Source organism: Hemicordylus capensis, chromosome 1 (assembly GCF_027244095.1).
Source record: "Hemicordylus capensis ecotype Gifberg chromosome 1, rHemCap1.1.pri, whole genome shotgun sequence".
In the NCBI taxonomy this organism is placed as follows: Eukaryota; Metazoa; Chordata; class Lepidosauria; order Squamata; family Cordylidae; genus Hemicordylus; species Hemicordylus capensis.
In genome coordinates, this window is record NC_069657.1 from 89,001,780 (window position 1) to 89,022,186 (window position 20,407).

The 20,407-nt window shown below is 36.7% G+C and overlaps 2 long non-coding RNA genes across 6 annotated transcripts in view; one reads left to right on the forward strand and one right to left on the reverse strand.

Annotated features, from left to right (window-relative positions):
* Positions 1 to 1,580, reverse strand: part of LOC128332813 (uncharacterized) — a 23,873-nt gene extending 22,293 nt beyond the window's left edge. Inside the window, exon 1 of the long non-coding RNA XR_008310765.1 lies at positions 1,160 to 1,580. This is a non-coding gene — a long non-coding RNA (uncharacterized LOC128332813). The remainder of the gene's footprint in view (positions 1 to 1,159) is intronic.
* On the forward strand, positions 1,571 to 19,174 carry LOC128332821 (uncharacterized). Of its 5 annotated transcripts, none has more exons than XR_008310767.1 (6): positions 1,571 to 1,953; positions 3,776 to 3,922; positions 4,755 to 5,025; positions 7,397 to 7,454; positions 16,298 to 16,413; positions 18,594 to 19,174. It is a non-coding gene; the product is annotated as an uncharacterized LOC128332821 (long non-coding RNA). The 5 variants fall into 5 exon arrangements; XR_008310768.1 differs by lacking the exon at positions 18,594 to 19,174 and adding an exon at positions 6,238 to 6,345 and having other exon boundaries at positions 16,298 to 16,629; XR_008310769.1 differs by lacking the exon at positions 18,594 to 19,174 and adding an exon at positions 13,402 to 13,502 and having other exon boundaries at positions 16,298 to 16,629.
* The last annotated feature ends 1,233 nt before the right edge of the window (positions 19,175 to 20,407 follow it).

Here is a 20,407-nt window from a genome sequence, read left to right on the forward strand (position 1 = left end):
TTCTAGTAAAAGTACATCCTTGTTGTCTAATATAAACTTAATACATAGATGTGGCTTTCATTTTTAGAAGTTAGGTACACACTATAGTATGTGCACACTTCTTATAACGCTGTTTAATTTGGGCAACCAGGCCTTGCATTTCTCTGTTGTACTGTTTGCATTTTGCACACATGCTTCTCTTATCCACAGATACAGGAAGTTCATTAAAATATTCCTGAATGGGATCTCTTTTATGGCCTGCTGCCATGATATGTGTTTCCTTTCTACAATGTAGGATACACTCCAAAAATGATTCCTCAGGATTGCATTATGATCACTTTCAGTTTCACTTTCTATCCCTCCTCCACCACATCCCTTGCATTTATAATAATTTATAACTCCTCCTTGCTCGGGTCTACTCCATCCTCCCAAATCCTCTACTGATATATTGACCACCTTGGTCATTGCACATTTGGAGAGGGAGGGGGGCAAGGGCTCAACTGTGAGTGTGTGTTGCATGTATTACTGAATAAATTGACCAGTTTGGTTATCTCTCATCCCCATATACTGCTCTTAACATCTTGTTAGAATATAATGAGAAGTTATCATTAATATTCATGATTCTATATTTGACCCAGGCTCTCTTTTATGATTTTTTCCCCATTAAAATCCAAATTTTAAAAAATTGATTTAAATCTAAAAAAAAAACCACAAATTTTTAAAATCAGATTCTAAAAAAAATCACCAAGTTTTATGAAGCCGGGTTCAGCTTCAGCCCAAGCACTATGTTAACAATTAATTTGCATTCTTGGAATAATTATTCTTCCAAGCTACTATACTGTCTACTTTCCCAGCAATCTTTACTCCAAATACTATAATCATCTAAACAAGTTAGTTCCCCCGCACGCCCACCATCAACCATATTCCCGTTTCTAGTCTCTCAAGCAGTCTTCCATTTTTCACAGATATAATATCAGTACAATTCTCATAGGAATATTTTAAGGCGATTTACACGTACGTACAAATACTCTGACAAACTATTGCTCACGAACATTGTGATGACATAGGAAGCCTTTAAGCAGCAATGCGAGGAAATCAACTACTGCAAATATCTTTCTGACAACACCGGCAAATAGTAAAGGGACAAAAGGAAGGTATAATAAAGGAAATCACAACTGACCTGCGTGTTTTTAAGCAAGCTACAAATATATATTAAAAACTCTGTTACAGCGATGCAGGAAATTCCCCCCGCCACCCCCCGCAAGATAAAAACATATAGAAAGAGTCTCAGTCAGCAAAAATTGAAACAGCAATATGACAGCCGGCCAGCTAAGCAACCAACGTGCCGAATCACGACATTTTCATCAATCCTGGAGACAACAACCTAAAGCAATCCTCTCCTGCTACGGACATTCTTTTGCCGCTTAATCAATAGCAACATATCCCAAGACACGCATAACTTTGGGCAGCCCCATATTTGTGCTGTTTGCTGCATTTAGATTGGGGAAAATCAAGCTTTTGCAAGAGAAAAAAAACCTCCCGTTACGTCCTTGCGATCGGTCATTACAGGAAAAAGCTGGAGAGAATTTTACGACAGCTCCCAGCATCCTTACTGCCTACAACTCCCATAATGCACATGTCCAACTCCATTGTTAACCCGTTTGTTGCGCACAGACAACTTTGTGCCACCAAAGCTCCAGTCTATTTTATATACCCACCATCACCTCACTTCATACAAAACAACCAGCACAAGATACATTAAAAACACTTATGTCAAACGGGCCACAGAGGGAGAATGGCCACACACAAAGCTTCTAAAGGAACACTTGACAATTGTAACATAATAATATATATTTAAAATTATTTATAACAATAACAAATCTGAAACTGCAGTAATCAAGTGCTTACTGTGAATTACATCTTAATTGTTTAGCTTTCTATTCGTCAGTTTTCCTGAAGGTTTCTAGAAATATGGTTTGTATAAGCTACTATTATCATTTATCAATCTTCTGTGCCCCTCAGTTTTCCTTGAGAAAGCAGATAACATTTCTTTCCCCACCTGAGTACAATTCTTTAATTCCAAAGTCAAATGCTGTTCAACACAGTAGTTGGAAAATATGTTCTTAAAATCACTATTATCCCTGATCACTCAGATTTCCCCACTCAAAATAAAAGTGATTTAGAAAAAAACTGCCATTCTGCCTCTTTCTCCCCCACCCCCACCTCCCAGTCTTTCTATTACAAACATACATTCAAGATAATATCATTATACTATGCTGCTGCTTTTCAGTTCTTTCAGTCTTTGAAGAGCCAACAAACCTTATCTATAAATAATGATGAACTGAAAAGCAAGCCACACCTCTAAAACAAAGTAAACAATATATAAATTGAGGGGGGAAACCTCAAACAAATATTTACAGCAAACCTTACTAGATCATAACATCATAAGCATTCCACAGGCTAACTGCTTGACCAGAAATCTCAGAAACTCAGAAATCTGAGTTGTGCTACACCCCCAAAACAAATCCACATCTCTCAAAACAACCTGTTCTTTGTACAGACTTAAAAATTTGATAAAACATGATTGGTTATGTCAAGTTGCAACTATAATATTTCACATTTATTATTTATTTCATACCATGAAAACAAAGCAGACTGGATGAAAAGTAAGACTTTTTCTTTATGAGAAATCCACCTATAACACTTCTATAAAATTCAGTTTGCAATATAATCTTTTGAACCTCAGCAAAGTTTTCTGAACTGATAGCTAGCTAACAAAAGCACAACAACAAAATCCTCTCTTCACGATACTGCTCTCCAGATATACTATCTCCAAAGAAATGCAAAGCCAAGTCATTCCAAATAATATCTGAACACTTATTCGTCACTATTGATTTCTCAGTGCAGTAGTTTTGTATCTGTGTGGGGTCATGGGAATTTCCTTCAACATTCAATAATGTGTAATTGTTCTTCAAAATTTCCATGGAAAATCACAGTCCTTACACAGCTAGAGTTGTATAGTTACCTTTTTTTCCTTTTAAACAGGCTACATTTTACAGCAGCATCTTGGCATACAGATAAAACCACAAAAGAGACTACACAGCATATGGAAGATGCCAAAATGAACCCAGAGCATATCTGGCCTGTCTCTATCATCCGTATCTGCTTCTTAAAATTCTGCTCATTCACATATCATATTCTGTCCCATTACAAGGATGGCCGTTTTATACATTTTATATTATCTGAATTTGATTTTTTTTAAAGGGCATATTAAGGCTTGATTTTAAGATTTTTATTAATTTTAAGTTTTGCATTACATATTAATATAATATTTCCTTTAATTTTTAAAAGAATTTCAGTATAGCATGCTTACGTAAGCCTCAAATCAAATATATACAACTAATTAAAAAAAATAAGCTCAGTAAAAAAGAGAACATGGACTGCTGTCATATATTTCCATATATGAACAAAAGCACAGGGAAAATATTTCTCACATGCGTAAAAATACTGATATTTTTTACAAAGAATAGATTAAAATCTAAAACTAAAAACAAGTACATTTTGCCAGGATACAAGTATAACATATAAACACAGTACTTTATTTATTTATTTTGCTTCAAGCAGAACTTTTTTGTCTCCTCACAAAAGGAAAAAGTAAAGGAGCAAAATCCTTAAATATCTTTTCCTAATGAATTTTCCCCCATCTCAGGGCACTGCTAAAAATAATTTTCATTTAGTGCATAATTATTTTATCAAAGGTATTAATACTTTGATTTTTGCTTATATAATATTTCAGAAAACTATGAGGCAGGAGATTTATTCACTCAACTGTTTTGAACCCTTCTATTTCTTAAAATAATACCTTGAACATCAAATTTTAGTAAACAGAATTTCATTTTCATATTTAAAAGAAAAAGTTAAAATATCATCTGACATAAAACAGGTAAGTTACAGAAGTGCAACAGCACATCCAGTACTATAATACATGCCTTATCCCACAATTTTGGATACCAGGTACACTTATTTAAAGTACAGAATAGTTCAAGGAAATAATATTTACAGTTCTTTCTTCCACAACACTTTTGTAATCTTTTAGTTCAGCACCTTCTTTATTGACAAATTTAGTCTTAGGGGACAGTAGTGCTTTTGTAACAAAGTCCAACCTGTCCACATCTTTATTATATCATACTTGTTGATTAACAGGCCTGTTTTTAAAGTGGGGGAAAACATATGCTTGGACTCAACCCAATGGGAGTATCCAATGAACACAGGCCATAAAAATGAATGAGTTCCAGAAGAGATTTTGCTCAACTCTAATTCATTTCAACAGGGATTACAATATGTAGAGGATGTGCCTAGTGGCTTATGCTCCTTATCTAAACATGCTAATCGTAAACATTTAAAATCTCAATACCAGTTATGAAATACTGTTTAGACTTCAGTTCATATACAACCAAACTAAATCTGTCTTCCAACTGGAATTTATTTATTCTAACTTGAGTTCAGCTTTCATACATGCAATACGATAATACTGATCTGCTTTTACACTATTCATGTAATTTTGGTGGGATCATTCAATTCAACAATGGGTTTAACTATACTACCGTCCTTTCATTATTTGATAGATACTACAACAACTTGGAACTAATTTTTTCTTGTTTATAACACAAAAATAACTTTTAGAGTTTAGATGGCTTGTTACCATAAAGGTCAAATATCTAATATGATGGAATTCTCATGCAACGGTCATTTTCTCATCCTATCAAAATCATTAGGTAATAAACAGTGCCTTACCTGTAAAAAAAAAATGCTTGGATCCTTTGTCTGTTATCACACTGCCTTGAACAAGGATTTCCCAAGGTTACCTGAAAAGCTAAAGGAATACAAAAATAATTTTACTGGATGGAATAATAAGAACAATTTAAAAAACTGTCAGGACTTTCAGACTTCAAAATATCCACATAAGTTATACCTGAAAAATATTTTGGAAACTAACAGAAAACTACAGGAATTGAATTGATGCAGTGCTTTTAAACAGGCCTCTAGGTAAGCGAATTTTAAATATACTTTCCTGGGCATGACCATAATTAGGGCTGCACATATTAAATTAAAATGTGGGACCTATATTCTTCATCAATGTCAACTGTGTAGTATTTTGTCTAAACTATGCACACTACATCTTCCTCCTACGAAAATAGTTTATCACCATATTGAAAATAAACACAAAGTAAGTTTTCAAAAAGTTTTAAAACTATTAAGTAGTTACTCATGTGTAGGAAGGAGGAAAATTGAAGATACTACTACTGACTGCCATTCCGTTATAAACAGTCAATAATTTTTAAGTTTTGCCAGTTATATTACCTTTTCCCGCCACCACCCAAATGGTCTGTCAGACTGTAGATGTCATGGGTTAACATTGGTCAATATAAGGCATAATTTGAATCAGCAGGAATCACTACAAACTTTATACCCTTCTCAATACAAGGCATTTTACAAATAACAATCTCTGTAGATACACTATTTTCAGGCTTTTAAAAACATTTGTTTCAAACACACACATTATTTAAACAATAACATCTAGAATATAAAGGTATCAAAAGGACCTTTTAGAGGTTATCATATTTCAAATAATTACTGGTTTAATTTCTTCTACAATATAAAAGCAGTGGCTAAGCCAGTTATCTGAAATATTTTTCTTTAAGACATTAATCCTGCACCTTGATGTTGGTCAAAATGTTATTTTATATCTACCTTTTAAATTTAACTTTCATTTTGTTGCTTTGTTGCAATATGCACATGCTCTTCCCTTGATTTGAAAAGTGATGGCAATTGAAAATGAAACATTTATACATAATGTTGACTCAGAAGCATTTTCTCAACTCTTTTTTCTACATTGCTGTGCACTTTTGCACTAGTTATTTGGTTTTAAAAAATCTATTCCCTCTCTTTATTCTGTTTTAATTAATTACTGTAGTTTTAAATTAGTTATTTATCTAAAGATCCTGTGATGGTGGTGGTGGTGGGGACCCAGAATGGACAGAGTGAGTAGCCCTCTCTGTTTTGTACAATATCTACCATATTTATGGACAGGTTAAATCTCCCCTAAAGCCATCAATTATGTATTTCTTGACTTTTAAAAACACACATACAGCTTCTCTAAGGATCTGTTGATTATAAAAATCCACACATGTGACACAAACCAAATTCAGGATCTGACAATACATTCCTTCCTATATATTGTTCTGCTTGCATTGCTAGGTTTTGTGGGGTACAGCCATTCAAAAGAGGAACTAGACAAAGAACGATACCTGGAAATGTCCTTTCAAGATCACAGGAATATGAAGCAAAGCCTGAAGCATTGAAGTGGTACTGCTAGGGGAAGACTCTTAACTTGGGACTCTTAGAAATACTTTAGACTTCTAAAAACACAGACTGTTTTGAAAATCTGCCTTACCTTTTAAATGCTACCTACTAATTATTTTAATTTTCATGTCTTTAGTCAGCCAGACGGGTAAGAGCAGCCCTCTTGGTTTCACTTTTCTTCCTGTCACTTTTGCGTTTGTGCATTAGCGGCCTAACGTCTTTTAGATTTTCTGAGTTCACTTACTCTTACAAGGAAATTTGTAAAAAGCACCATCATTATTTGTAAGGTATAAGTCATGCAATTTGGTTTCCATATATATTGCCAGATGTTAAGAAAACATTATGGGTGAGCTTCAAGCAGCTGAAATAATAGCCATGACATGAGACTCTAAAGCTACTATACATGCACTTAAACGAGAGATCACATTCATTCCTTATGTGTGGAATAACAGCCCCCACCAAAAAAATCAAGCGGAATGTATCAAACCCTGGATTTCTGCAAAGTCTGTGTTTCACCCACTGTACAATCTTATGTCACCTTTAAAAACAGCATGGCCAGCCTTCTGACTACTCCGATTCATAACAAATTAATCTTTGTGTTTGTATCAAAAGTAATTATTCCAATTTCCTTTTTCTGTAGAGTTTTAAAAAATATTATTTAGACTTACCAAGCCAGTGTTAAATTAGGGGCAGTTTAAATTGCCTTTCACCAACCTGTAGTTGAGCCCCAATCTCTCTTTTTCTACACTTCAGTAAACCTTCTCTCACAAGATAAACCACAGTCATTAGCTGGGATTATCATAGCCAGGGGGAGAATTTATATTTCATGTATATCCTATACATTTTGCACCCCCACCTCTTGTTTTGTTATGGTCTCCTTGGGCTACAAATGTTTGGACCTCAAAATGTGCTGTGTAAAATTTGACAATAAGTTACATACATATATACATACCTATTAAAAAGCACAAGTATATAGGAGATGGGTAATATAAGATCTCTCACAACACCAAAGCATTCCTTCACCAACTAAATAATGCCATTTATACCTGTATAGATTCAGAGGCAGCTGTACTACATGGAGACTGAATGGCAGAAATATCCAAGTCTGACAGGTAATGTACAGCACATAACTATTCTTGTACAAAATAGGTTAATATTATCCTATTAAATTAATTATCATGCTATCTGCATGCATAATGCTTAGTTATACAAATTGAACCATGCGCCTTTCTGCAGAAGTATATAATGTTAAGTTTAGCTTTCCATTCCCAACATTAAAGATATCAGTGAACAAGGAACAACCTACTTGTATACCTGGTTTCTGCCTGTTTTTCTCTAGGCACAGGGACTGCTCTATTTCCATAGCTTCTTTACTAGCAACTTAAACATAGTGGCTGCTTTTGTGTATTTTCCTAGAATTATAGTAATTATTATTATGATTGGGGGTGCAAGGGGGTGTTTTAATGGAGAAAGTGGGGGAAAGTACAGCAATTTCATATTTTGCAGTCCCCCTGCCCTTCTCATCAAATTTTTACAGTATCCACAATCTGGCTAAACACACAAAAAAGTGAACTGATGAGAAGGCATCCTTTACTGATATTTTATCAAGAATCAACATATAAAATAATAAGACCATGTCAAACTCTGTTTTTAGGCCAAGGTTAGAAAGCAAATCTGTGTCAGAATTAAGAACAGAATCAAGGACCCCTGACTTCTTGCTAAGTGGTTATGTAACAATAATACCACACTTTAAAATAATGTGCAGTCTTGGACATGGTGGCCAAAGTTTGAATGCAACATCTCCTGCACTTTTAAATAAGAATTAAAGCTCAGATTGCTAATTAGTGTTAAAAAATATACAAAGGTAACAAAATAATGGTAAGTTTTAAATATGAGGTGCAATCCTGGGGAAATTAAGGACACCTTCTTGGTGCTACATGGCTGTTAAACAGCAGTTGTGTTTTTATTTTTTTACTTATTTTATGTAAAATAATTGTTACTTTATTCACTCACCTATGTCTAAGCGGATCAGGAATTACAGTTACATTGAAAAAAGTCAACACTTCAAATAGAAGCAGGGGAAAAACTAAATGTCCACTATTACCCATTCCAGAAACAGGCTACCTTATATCTCTCTAGAAATAACTCTTGGAATACAAAGATCTTATGCAAGAGTCAATGCCAAGCAGAGGTTAGAATATTAGGCTTAGACATGGGAAGCATGGGGTCAAATCTCAGGCCACTTAGAAAGCTCACCCTGCATGGTCTTAAGCAAGGTACTAACTTTCATACTAGTCTATCCAACAAGGTGATTATGAGGCTAAAATAGAGCACTGCTCCAAGCTCCATAAAGGAAGGGGTCTTGGTCCTATACAAATGTAACCAGTAAATAAAGGCAGGAGGGCTCAGTATCAACCATGAGGGAATTCCATATTTAAGAGCAAGCTGTAGCACCTAGGCCCACTGAAATCAGTGCACCATTAAGTGCTTCAGAGGCAGAAATCCTATGCATACTTAATGAGCAGTAAGTTCCATTTCACATCGTGTGATGCAGAGTGAACACACTTAGAGGTAATTCTCACGACAGAGCAGGCAGGGCAGTAGGCAGGTGCCAGGGAAGGCTGCAGAAGCCCACCTTCCCTGCAGACAGTTGCAAAGAACTGTGTGTGTGCCCAGATGGTCCACCACTGCACCAGGGAGCACAGAGGTGTGGGGGCCAGGACACATCATCCCGGCCCTCAGAAATCCCACAATGCTGCGTGAGTGCACAGTGCATTGCGAGGATTCCCCTCAGCAGCGGGCAGGTGCCGGTCAGTGCTTCAGCGCCATCTGCACTGGTGCTGGCAGACAAGCAAATAAACACGGTTAAGGGAGCGCTTGCCCCTTAACCCCCGTTTAAGAGGCAATCTCCCTAGGTGGGTTTGCTGCTGAGGCACCGCTGGGAGCCAGTTGACTCCAGCGGGTTCTCACATGCAGCCAAGCCCGGGCTTAGATGCCCTTGCCTGGTCTTGTCTACGCGTGAGAACAGCTTCTTAGGGTTGTTCAGCACATCAACATAGTTTAACTGTCCAACATTTAGAGCAGTCCCTAATTTCCTCTAAAACAACAACAAAGCATGTTCAAGAGAAACACATTTATTGTATGCATCTGATGAAGTATGCTCATGCCTATGAAAGCTTATGCCACAATAAATGTTTGCTCTTTATGATGCCACTTTGTTGTTTTGCTGCAACAGATCAGGGCTACTTGTTCGTATTCACCATTATCTGAATTATGCTCCTGGTTTCTGTTAGACAATGGCAAACATACAACTTGACGTACAACATGAAATACAGGGGCTCCTACAATAGAAATGTCTCCATTTTAAGTAACTGCTCTAAATTGGTCTCTACAGTATGATATACAGTTCAGTGTTTTAATGACCAGGCTCAAGCAGAGGACATTTTCCTGAACAGCTGAGCTGGTGGTTAAAACAAATTTCACTACAAATTGCATTGTCACATTTTTAGGTTCTGTAACACATTCCATCATGCATGAAGATCACTTATGTCTGGCACCCATCTAACCAGCTTTATATAGATATCATCCATTGAGCCTATAAGCATAACTTGACATGTTCAAGAAGGGGATATCTCCATTTTTTAAAGATATAAAATATACAGAGGAAAACATTTCAGTAACTTTTCTTAAACTTAAATACTTATTTGTGTACATAGCTTACTTTCCTTCCCCTTCTCTCTTTCTTTTTTTCTTATTATGTGTATCTGTCTATGGACTGTTTGCGGGGGGCTGGGTAGGTGAGACAATCATGGACAGATGTGTGTGGGGGATAGCTGAGAGTTTGTCAAGTCTTCTGGTCTAACAAAAGTGTATTATAAAAATGTAAATATCTCTTAACTCACAAAAGGTACTACACAAGTATTGTACCAGAGAATGAATTTAAAATATTTCAAAAGCAATTCCCATGTTTTATCTACCTGACATTACTTAAATGGCATACATAAGATAATTGGAACTGGAAGAAAGACGTTTTCTAATAGATACAAATTATGAGTGTTTCTGCTTGTCTCCAATTTTATAGAACAGCTAGCCAAAAGCCTCACAGTTCCTAATCCCTCCTATCTTCCTACTCTTCACCATTCTCCTTCATTTTAATATAGTACGGTATAATTTTTCAGGAACCAAATTGTTCCCTTTTGCTTGCTAGCTCCTTGAGTAATTTTTTTGGTAAATGTCTTTGCTAAAAAATTTAATAAATGCTTTTGTCATAGATTTGAAAACATAACATAAATCCTTATATGCTTCAGTGATATCTACAACTTAAGATGAAGTTCTCATCTTGTATCAAAGGTTAAAATGTGGTCTCCACACAACTAAAATATGATTGTATGTAACTAAAACACGAACCAAGCCTTTTTCAGTACTATGATTGAAGATGCAGATTAGACTAGTTCTGCCCTCTTATGACACTGTCATCATCATCTTTCCTGGGAAATGAATTGTATTTTAATGGAATCTAAGGCTGACATCCTGACTAACAAAGCACCAGTGCAACAGGAGAAGCACCATAACACCAGTGCTCCTGAAGAGTTCCAAACTAATGCTGCAAAAATGTAATGTGCGTGTGGTGGGGGGATTTCAGTGACCTCCTCTTTCCTGGGAAGCTCTCTGTATCACCTGAAAATATGTCTCTGAAGACTGTGTGACCCTAAGGAACATGTTTTCAGGTGCCACAGAGCATTTCCTGGAAAAGGGAAGGTCACTGAAACTTGCTCCCACCACTAAACCAACAGTGAAGCTGAGTTAGATTTATCTTTTCAGAAGCACCAGTGGGTTAGGGATGTGCTGAATCTCCAGTTCAAACTCTTTAAAAAATGAGGTCTTCCACAGCCCCTTTAGTAAGGAAGAAAGTAGGTCCATACTTGCTCCTTCTCCCACTCACCGCCACTTCTGTAATCCCAACACTCCTCCTAGATACCTTTGTGCACCAGCGGGGTGTCTCCCAACTGCCCCTGCGCACGATGCTGGCAAGCACATGCCTGTCATGAATGCGTGGAAGTCACGTGCATGCCAGCATTGCGCCCGGGGCAGATGGGAGACACCCTGCCGGCACACCAAGGCATCCGGGAGGAGCACTGGGATTATGGGGGTGGCAGCGAGTGGGAGGAGGAGCAGGTATGGACCTACTCTCCTCCTTGTTAAAGGGGCTGTGGAAGCCCTCGTTTTTAAAGGGATTGTGCCAACAATTCGTACACTGAATTGTGTTTCGGCACATCCTTACAGTGGTTCTCCTGTTGCACTGATATTTTGTTAGTCAGGATGTCAGCCTATGTATTTATGAACTTTAATACAAGTCCCATTGTATTCAATACAGTGTAAGTCATTTTTTAAATTAATCTGTTAATCTGTTCCATGAAAATTCCTTCGTGTTCATGCTTTGTGTCCTTGAGATCTGTTTTAAGCATGCAAGTGTTATGCTGAAGTGTTTTGAGGGACAGAGTTGACTGTCATACACTGGCTCCTCTAAGAGCCTTGCAACTTTTATAGTTTACCATATTAAAAAAGTATAATTTGTTACCAAACCACATTATTTTGAAGCTCAGCTCAGATATAGCAAATGGTATAGAAAAATATATAGAACATGGGTTGGATCTCAACTGGCTGCTGTAGTCACAGAAACACGTTCTGTAAATGGAAATACAATTTCCCTTACAGAAGGGTCGTTGCATGAGTGGAACTCTCCTCCCATTCACAGAAGATGCTTCCAGTAACTCAGAAGAAAACTAGGATGTAACTACCCCTGCTAACTGGGCAAAGAGGCACCTTTTACCGTGGTGATTCTCTTTATTTAGCAGGGGGAGAGTAACTGGCCCTATCCACCCCCAGCACAGTACTTCCAGTGACTGTTGCTGGTGTGTGTCTTATGTTTCTTTTTAGAATGTGAGCCCTTTGGGGACAGGGAGCCATCTTATTTGTTATTTCTCTTTGTAAACTGCCCTGAGCCATTTTTGGAAGGGCGGTATAGAAATCGAATTATTATTATTATTATTATTAGAGATGATGATGACCACCAACACAGGGGCAGAGGCACCTTTGGACGAACAAGTTCAAAGAACCTGGGCCACCAATCAGGGGCCATGCATCTCACGTCAAATGCAGGGGCATGATTCTGCTCCCAAACAGGGTGGCATGGCCCCGTTTGCAAGCGAAATTGGCCAGCGTTGTGTTAGCAGCGCAGCCTGAGTGACTCTCCCTGCCGTTTAAAGGCAGGGAGAGCCGCTCCTGGCCACACTGCAAATGCAGCACCGGCTGATTTCACTCCCAAATGGGGCTGCAGAACACGGGCTGCTGCTTGGTTCCCTCCGTGCCTGTACCAGCAACAAAGATGCAGCTAGTAAAATAGAACTTGCCCACCACATCCATGAAAATAATGATGTGTGTATTCAGTTCGTCTAGCTACAAACTGAATACACACATTTCCCTGCAGCCAGAAATACATGATATTAAAATGTTCATGAGTCACCCTGCCAGCTAAATCTTTTACCAACTGGAGGTAGCCATGCCATGGTTTTAATGTTGCTCTTCTGGTGTAAGTTACCTGCTTATACCTTGTCAGTGCCTGACTCCATGATTTCACATGGATGTGAGACCTATTAATTTAAATGAAAATGGACTCTATTTCAGTGTAATATGCTTGAAATTTTAGCATATTTGGAAAGAAGAATTTGGATTTGACAGCCATTCATAATGCAGTCTTATTTAAGGTTAATTAATTTAAGGTTAAGGTTAAGCTGTGAGGGGTCTTAGGTAGGCATCCATTTTTTAATAGGAGCAAATTCATCCTTCCAAGGGAATATTCTGGGAGAGTAAAGTGAACCCCTCCCTACAAAAAAATAAATAAATGCTTGAGCAGTCTTAGACCTTCAGGAGCATGTGACTAGGGAAGAATCCAATAAGGAGTGACACTCTATAACAAGGCTTTATTAATAATTGGATGATAAGGAAAACTATAGAGGCATCAACAATCGCTGCTTCCATTCAGTTAAAACTCTTCCCCAGGAACTACGAGAAACATGCCATCAGATCCAAGCACTTAAACGAAAATAAATTGCCTGATGCGTCTGACTAAACTGGTCCCTATCCTTCCTACTTACTTCCAGGTAAGGAACTCCCAGTTGATTCCCAGGCTAAGGTTGTTAGACTCCCTTTGTCCTACAGTAGCTCCTGATCAGATCTCACTCAGAGGCCTCCAAGGAAGAACTGAACTCTAACACACCCCTCCCCTGGTCCTCTATAGGCTGTTGTCCAGTAAACCCTGCCCCGCCCTCACTCTGGATTGGGCCACAGGGATTTGATTCTCCCGGGCTTTCTTCCTTATTTGGAGAAGTAGCTCCTCTAATTGAAGCCTAGTCCTCCCTCAAGCTTCATTATCACTACATAAGTACAGTACAATATGGTATAAAACATCATCCTTTTTAAATATGGAATCCATAATTCAGAGAACAGTAGGCCCAACCACCAGAAACTTCATTATGCAAATGTCATTAAAACGAATAGCTGGGTAAGAAAATGGCCGTGGGCACTTGTGTAAGAATAGTTCATTCATAGCGGCCTTGTAAGCTTAAGTTTACAGCAGAAAATCTAATTTGATTGCATTGCAGTGCTAGCCATTGCTATGAAGAGAAAACTTTAAACTTCCTTAGAGATTCCAGTTAGAGTGACATAGACCATAGCGTATACTACAAGGTGAATCCCCCTTTCCAGTATCCAAACCAAGTAGTTCTACATATCCACTAGGCCTTTGTACTTAAGTTTTTTGAACAGCAGCTCCCCCATAAAAACCCATTCTTGAAATGGAGGGAATTTTCAAAAGCAGATTGTGCTAGGAGATGAAGGTTTGTTGTCCAAACTAAAAAAGAGAGAGTCAAAAATTCCACTGTAAGCCTAAACCTTGATGGGTGTGCCTAATGGAGCTCTTTGGATCTCAGCTCATGACTAGGGCAGCATGTACATGATCAGAATCTTACCACATTACAAATGGAGCATATAGTACAATGCAATCTAGGTGTTTACCGTATGTATTATGTACATCCTAGTTTATTCAGAACCAAGCCTTTGGCATTTTAGCCTTGGTATGTTTAAATAATAATTCCATGGAGGCCTAGGGATTCCAAAAATTATTTGGGTTGATTCATATTTATCAAATTATCTTAAAAGTTGGTTTCCCCCCAAAGACTATAGTACACAGAGCGAATTTTAAGCAATCATTTAATAATCTTCTTTCTATATTGAAAAAGCCCTTCGACTCTTCCTAGATACAATAACATAGAGAGCATTGTATTACTCTCCACTTCCCTGTAACATGATATCATGGTACCATAGCAAAGAACTTGCAAGATGTCCTCTTCATATTGGAAAAATAGTAAGGCCCAGATATCTAGACAGTACTTTTAAGGTATATTTACAAATGCTTGCTTAAGGAAGCTTACGTGATTACCAAGGCAGCTTTTCATAATTTAGACTATAGAATGTCCTTACATAAGCTGTAATGCCCCTTAAACGGAAAGTCTTATTTTTAAAATCACAATTAAGGTTTGGGTTAAGATATAATAATATTATTAATACATAACAGAATGAGTTTATGAAAATAAAATATTTCACGGAAACAGGATAAAATATTTTTAACTAGGCTATTGTTTTATTTCTTAGTCAATCGATGGAGTTTATTTTTTAAAGTCTATTGTGAATCTTGGGTAAAATAAAAAATCAGAATATAGTTTCCAGAAATTAGATGACAAAGGGGACTTTGGAATTTTTTGTTGTGTGCATGTGGAGAGAGTCCTTGAATTTAATATATATTCTATAGCATAAACCAAGATTTCTGTATGGATAAACAGGTAAAGCTGTGACTTAAATTTAACATGTATGAAGACTGTTTGTTTTATGTAGAATCTTATTAGGGAGCCAGATCTTAAGTACCTATACTTGGAAGTATGATTCATTTGTTTAGAATTGCAACCTTATGCCTCTATAATAGTATTTTAATAGAACCAATAGGTTACTTGGAATTATTTATATTAAAATAACATCAACAACACTTCTAATTAATGATTTGGATTACTTTTATCATTCAACATATATGTTATTTTATTTTATTAAATAACAACACGGACAGCCCCATAACAGTAGCTGTATTTAAAAATAAATAAATAACAGATTCTAGGATCCAACAAATATCTAAAAAAAGATGATTTACAGAAATTTTCTTTATGGATGCCATTTTATTTTATTTTTGGTTGCTAAATAATAAACTGTATTACTTGCATACTCATTCTGATTTTTATACTAGCTTAGTAACTTAATTAGCAGAGGAGCTCAGAATAAATGTATAAGCTATGGACAATTGCTATTCAAGTTGTAAACTGGATAACAGCCAAAGTTCAAAGATTTTTTTCTTTAAAATTCTCAATATATAATTTAACTTGCTAATGATATTTAATTATTAGATATAATTACTGCAGAAGTTTTAACCTTAATGTATTTTACATTGCTATTGAGACTTCCATAGCATTCTTTAGTTCGGGCTATAATTATCCTTTTACCAAATGCAAGCCCAGAACTATCAATGAAAGCAGAAATTGAGAAAATTGATATAAAAGTTATGTGCATTGTAAAAATCATTTTGAGAGGAGTATGGGGATAGATTTTTCCCTGCATATATACATGCATCTTACAATGTTTCTTATGTACATGCTCCTCTTGGGGTAAGTGTTTAGCTTAATTTACTTAAACTCATAACATAATAATATATGAATAAATTCCTAAAACCTTATAGTAGCTAGCCTCTCAATATGCTGTTAGTTATTGTATCTAGGGCACACTGTTATCAATACATTCAAAAAGCAAGAACTCTTAAGGGACTTATAAAATATATTTTTTCAAACTATTTTTTCAGGCAATTTCAAAATATCCATTCTTTCCAGTTGAAATACTGAAGAAAACTACAGCTCTATGAAATTTTCCAAGCATATCTCTCTCTTACCTGTTGCCAGTATTGTTAGTCAAAACTATGTTAGTATTTGTTATATATGTAAAACAAACATAAATAATTTGTTATGAAACGCTAGAACAGAAAGCTATTTTAGAAAGCAGACCTAAGCACACTTACTAGGGAATAAACTCCATTAAACTCAATGGGACTTACTTCTGAGTAAAATGTGTTTAATATTGAACTGCATGTGTGTTCCAGGCAAAGGGCTTCTAGTCATAATGTCACAATAAGATATTTGAATGAGATATTTACTTGTAAGTGTTTCAAATGCTGTTTATTCCAAATTATTCACTATAATGCATATATATATATATATATATATATATATATATATATACACACACACACACACACACCTGAAATGAGGACCATGGGACCTTGCATTTTTATGTTTAGTGTGACACAAATTAATTGTAGATAAATCATTTAAAGGTTGGATTTCTTTCAGATATTATAAGTATATAGATGTAATGTACTGAATCTGATTATCTTTAAATTTTAACTGTATAAAAGTAACACATTTAAGTAACTTAAGGCGCATACCAGCAACAAGGGTTTTGCAACTGCGAGGTAAGAACTAAGTATATCTATTTATGATAGTAAGTAACTTGCTTGACAGTAGATTGTCCTCCAATTTTCATTATTACTTGAACCAGTCTTAGGACTTCATTGTGTCACTGAAAAACATTTTTGCTGCTGTCTTCAAGTCACTGGTTGCAGAGTGATTCCATTCTGTTTAATGGGATTACTTCAGAGAAAAGAGTCTGAAGATGACAGCCTTTAAGTGATAAATCTTTTAAAAAACAGAGTAGAATTCTGTTTCTCAAGAAAGACTGTGTATGGCTATAGCTGACTTCCCTAGTCTTTATAATTTAAGTAAATGAACTTTCCAGACTTGTATATTAATGCTAAGTAGGAAATTCAAGCCTTTCGGACCTTCTGCTATTTCTGTAACTTCAAATTACAGAAATCTGTTGCATGAGGCTCAAAAGCATGCTACTTACTTATGTTTGTCCTTCTCCTATTTATTTTCTTTTTAAATTAATTGCAAACAGTACTTTGACAAATTACCATTCCCTGCTGATTGTATCATCATCTTAAAGCCTGGTACCTAGTAGTCAGAAATTAAACCTGATATAGAGCATAAGGGAAACATGCCTTATGTCCAAAAGGAGGTTTCAGAACCTTTCTCTGTGTGTGTGTGTGTGTGTGTGCGTGCGTGCGTGTGCGCGCTCGCGCGTGATTTCCCCCTCAATTAGTCCCCAGGCTGAAGGGAAACCTCTCAAACCTTCCACCTTCAAGCTGGCTGACAGTTCAGTCATCCCAGTGCACTACCCTCTGCTCTTGGGGATATTCTCTAACAGCATGAGGTAGCATGTAAGTGCAAGGCTCAGACAGTTTGGAAGATATGGTGAGCAGTAGGGCTATTACAAGTCCCTGTTTTTTTCCTAATAAAGACAGGGGGTATGTATGGCAGATGAGGTTCTGTCATCTCATTTCCTTTCCACAGTTAGACACAAATATGGCCAGATATGGGACATCTTTCAGAACATAGGAGACATTTCACTTTAATTATTTTTGCTTTAGTTTTCAGACTTTTTAAAAAAAATCGTATTTGTAAGTGTCACTGTTGCAGGTTATAGGAACATAGGAAGCTGCCATATACTGAGTCAAACCATTGGTCTATCTAGCTCAGTATTGTCTTCACAGACTGGCAGCCGCTTCTCCAAGGTTGCAGGCAGGAATCTCTCTCAGCCCTATCTTGGAGAAGCCAGGGAGGGAACTTGAAACCTTCTGCTCTTCCCAGAGCAGCTCCATCCCCTGAGGGGAATATCTTACAGTGCTCACCCTTCTAGTCTCCCATTCATATGCAACCAGGGCAGACCCTGCTTAGCTAAGGGGACAAGTCATGCTTGCTACCACAAGTCCAGCTGTCTTCCCTCAATGGTTATATACCATTGAATCAGTGAAAACTCTGAAATATTGTTTTCAATAACTAGAATTCAGAAGATAGTGTAATATGTTTTGGCAATGTGTTCCACAACCCACCTTTAGAACAGTTTAGTCCCACTGACTTCTACAAAATGGAACAAACTTACATCTAAGTACTTCAGCCTTAGGATTATGGGTAAAGTTGGATGTCAGCAGGATAATCATCACTGACCTCAGCAAGAGTTGAACTCTGTCCTTGATCTTTTAGATCCACGTGGCAACACTCAGTGAAGTAGGATGGAGGGCAATAAGAAGCCACTGCTAAGTAGTGACCAGGTGGGGACTCCATGCCCTCACTAGCAGACTATCACTTGGCAAAGAGCAACTTTGTGAGCACTGTGTAGCTGTACCACTGGCAAATGGCCAGCTGTGCCCCGTCATGTTATTGGAACCCTGCAAGCAAGCACTGAAAAGCAAGAACCACAACAAAGAGTACAGGAGCCCCCTTCCTCTTAACTGGCACTTGGGTGGCACTTATTTCCTTCTGCCCACTTCATCGGCTGCCACGTTTTCACTCCCCACAACCCAACAGAGAGTAAAGTGCACTTAACCCACTGAAATCAAGTTAAGCACACTTAACTTAATGGATTGTGGCAACTTCATGATTTGTCACATTTATTAATGACTGGACATTCTTTTTTTAAATCTTCTAGACTTATTTGAAAATGTTATTGATAATATGAACAGTAGAATAAAATTCTGGCTATCGTGCAATTATACTACATTTTAATGTTTTCCTCCATGTAAAACTCATTTTTAAAAGAATGAAAATAAAATACTTTTCATGAATATCTTGCTGCAGCTAGTATTGTAGTACCTACAAGGCCGAACAAAATGCCTTACATCATTTTTTCTATGAGTATGAAATGTTACTTATATATGTGAGGGGTAGAGCGGTTGTATCTGAAATTAATATTTCCTGCATATTGTCTAAGCAGCAGGCATGTATCCAGTTGCCTCTCCTTAATCTTCAGCCTAGTTCTGCTAATCTCTTATCTGGAAAAGGAGAAGTGGGTTGGGGGACCTATTTCCAGGATTGGATTTGCAAAGTATCATTTTTAGTTTACAAATTACATATTAGTTAATACTCTTTTATAAACATGATTTTGTGCAACTTACATATAGTAGCTGGTCTTTCCCCCCCTGTTATGAATTTTATTCAATTCAGTATTCAAGCTTCACACTTTCAAGAAATAGCATAATTGTTTTAGAACATTTCCAGGTTAAATTTCTAAGTCAGAATCCAAATTTTCAAGATTGCTTAGTATGCATTGCAATTTCAAGATTACATTTTCAACATAACATATACTTTTAATATTGAAGGTGCAAATGTTAATGGCTAAGCATTGATAGAAGAAACATCATCTGATTAATTCCACTGAGTGTCCTTTTAGGCTTTGCTTTCTAAGGCATTTTACCCATGCTCCTACTACTGGCCTTCATGGAACTATTCTTGCATAATTGGATGTGCATCAAGTTGCAGGATTGGGCCCCAAAGTAGCAACTGCAAATACCTCTGGCAGCATATCATAGAATATTTTTGTATTTTGTCTTTAAATAATAAATGGATGGAATTATCAGTCAATATTAAAATACTGGTTTTCCTCACATTTAAAATGCAATGCAGTTCAGGGAATTTTAATGTATATAAAATCCAACTAGATTTTAATAAAAATTAGGCTTTTCTCCTTTGATTTGTCAAGAAAAGCAGGTCAAGGATCTACTAAAGATCTAAGAATGTGAATAATATTCCAGCCCTTCAAAGTCCTGGAATATTCTGCAACAAATTATCCCTAAATCCAGAGTTTGGAGAATCTGATTAAATCATATGCAAAATTACTAGTACCCAGTTATACAAGATTAGAAGGTTTCTGAATTGATACTCCTGTTGCTGACTGTGAGCACTTTCCTAGCAATTGCTAGGGTTAAGTGTTAACCCTAAAAGGGTTACGTATTTTGCTACACAGAATAAAGGCAGAAAAATATATCCTCATTTGAGAAGGATTATTAAAACCGTCTCTC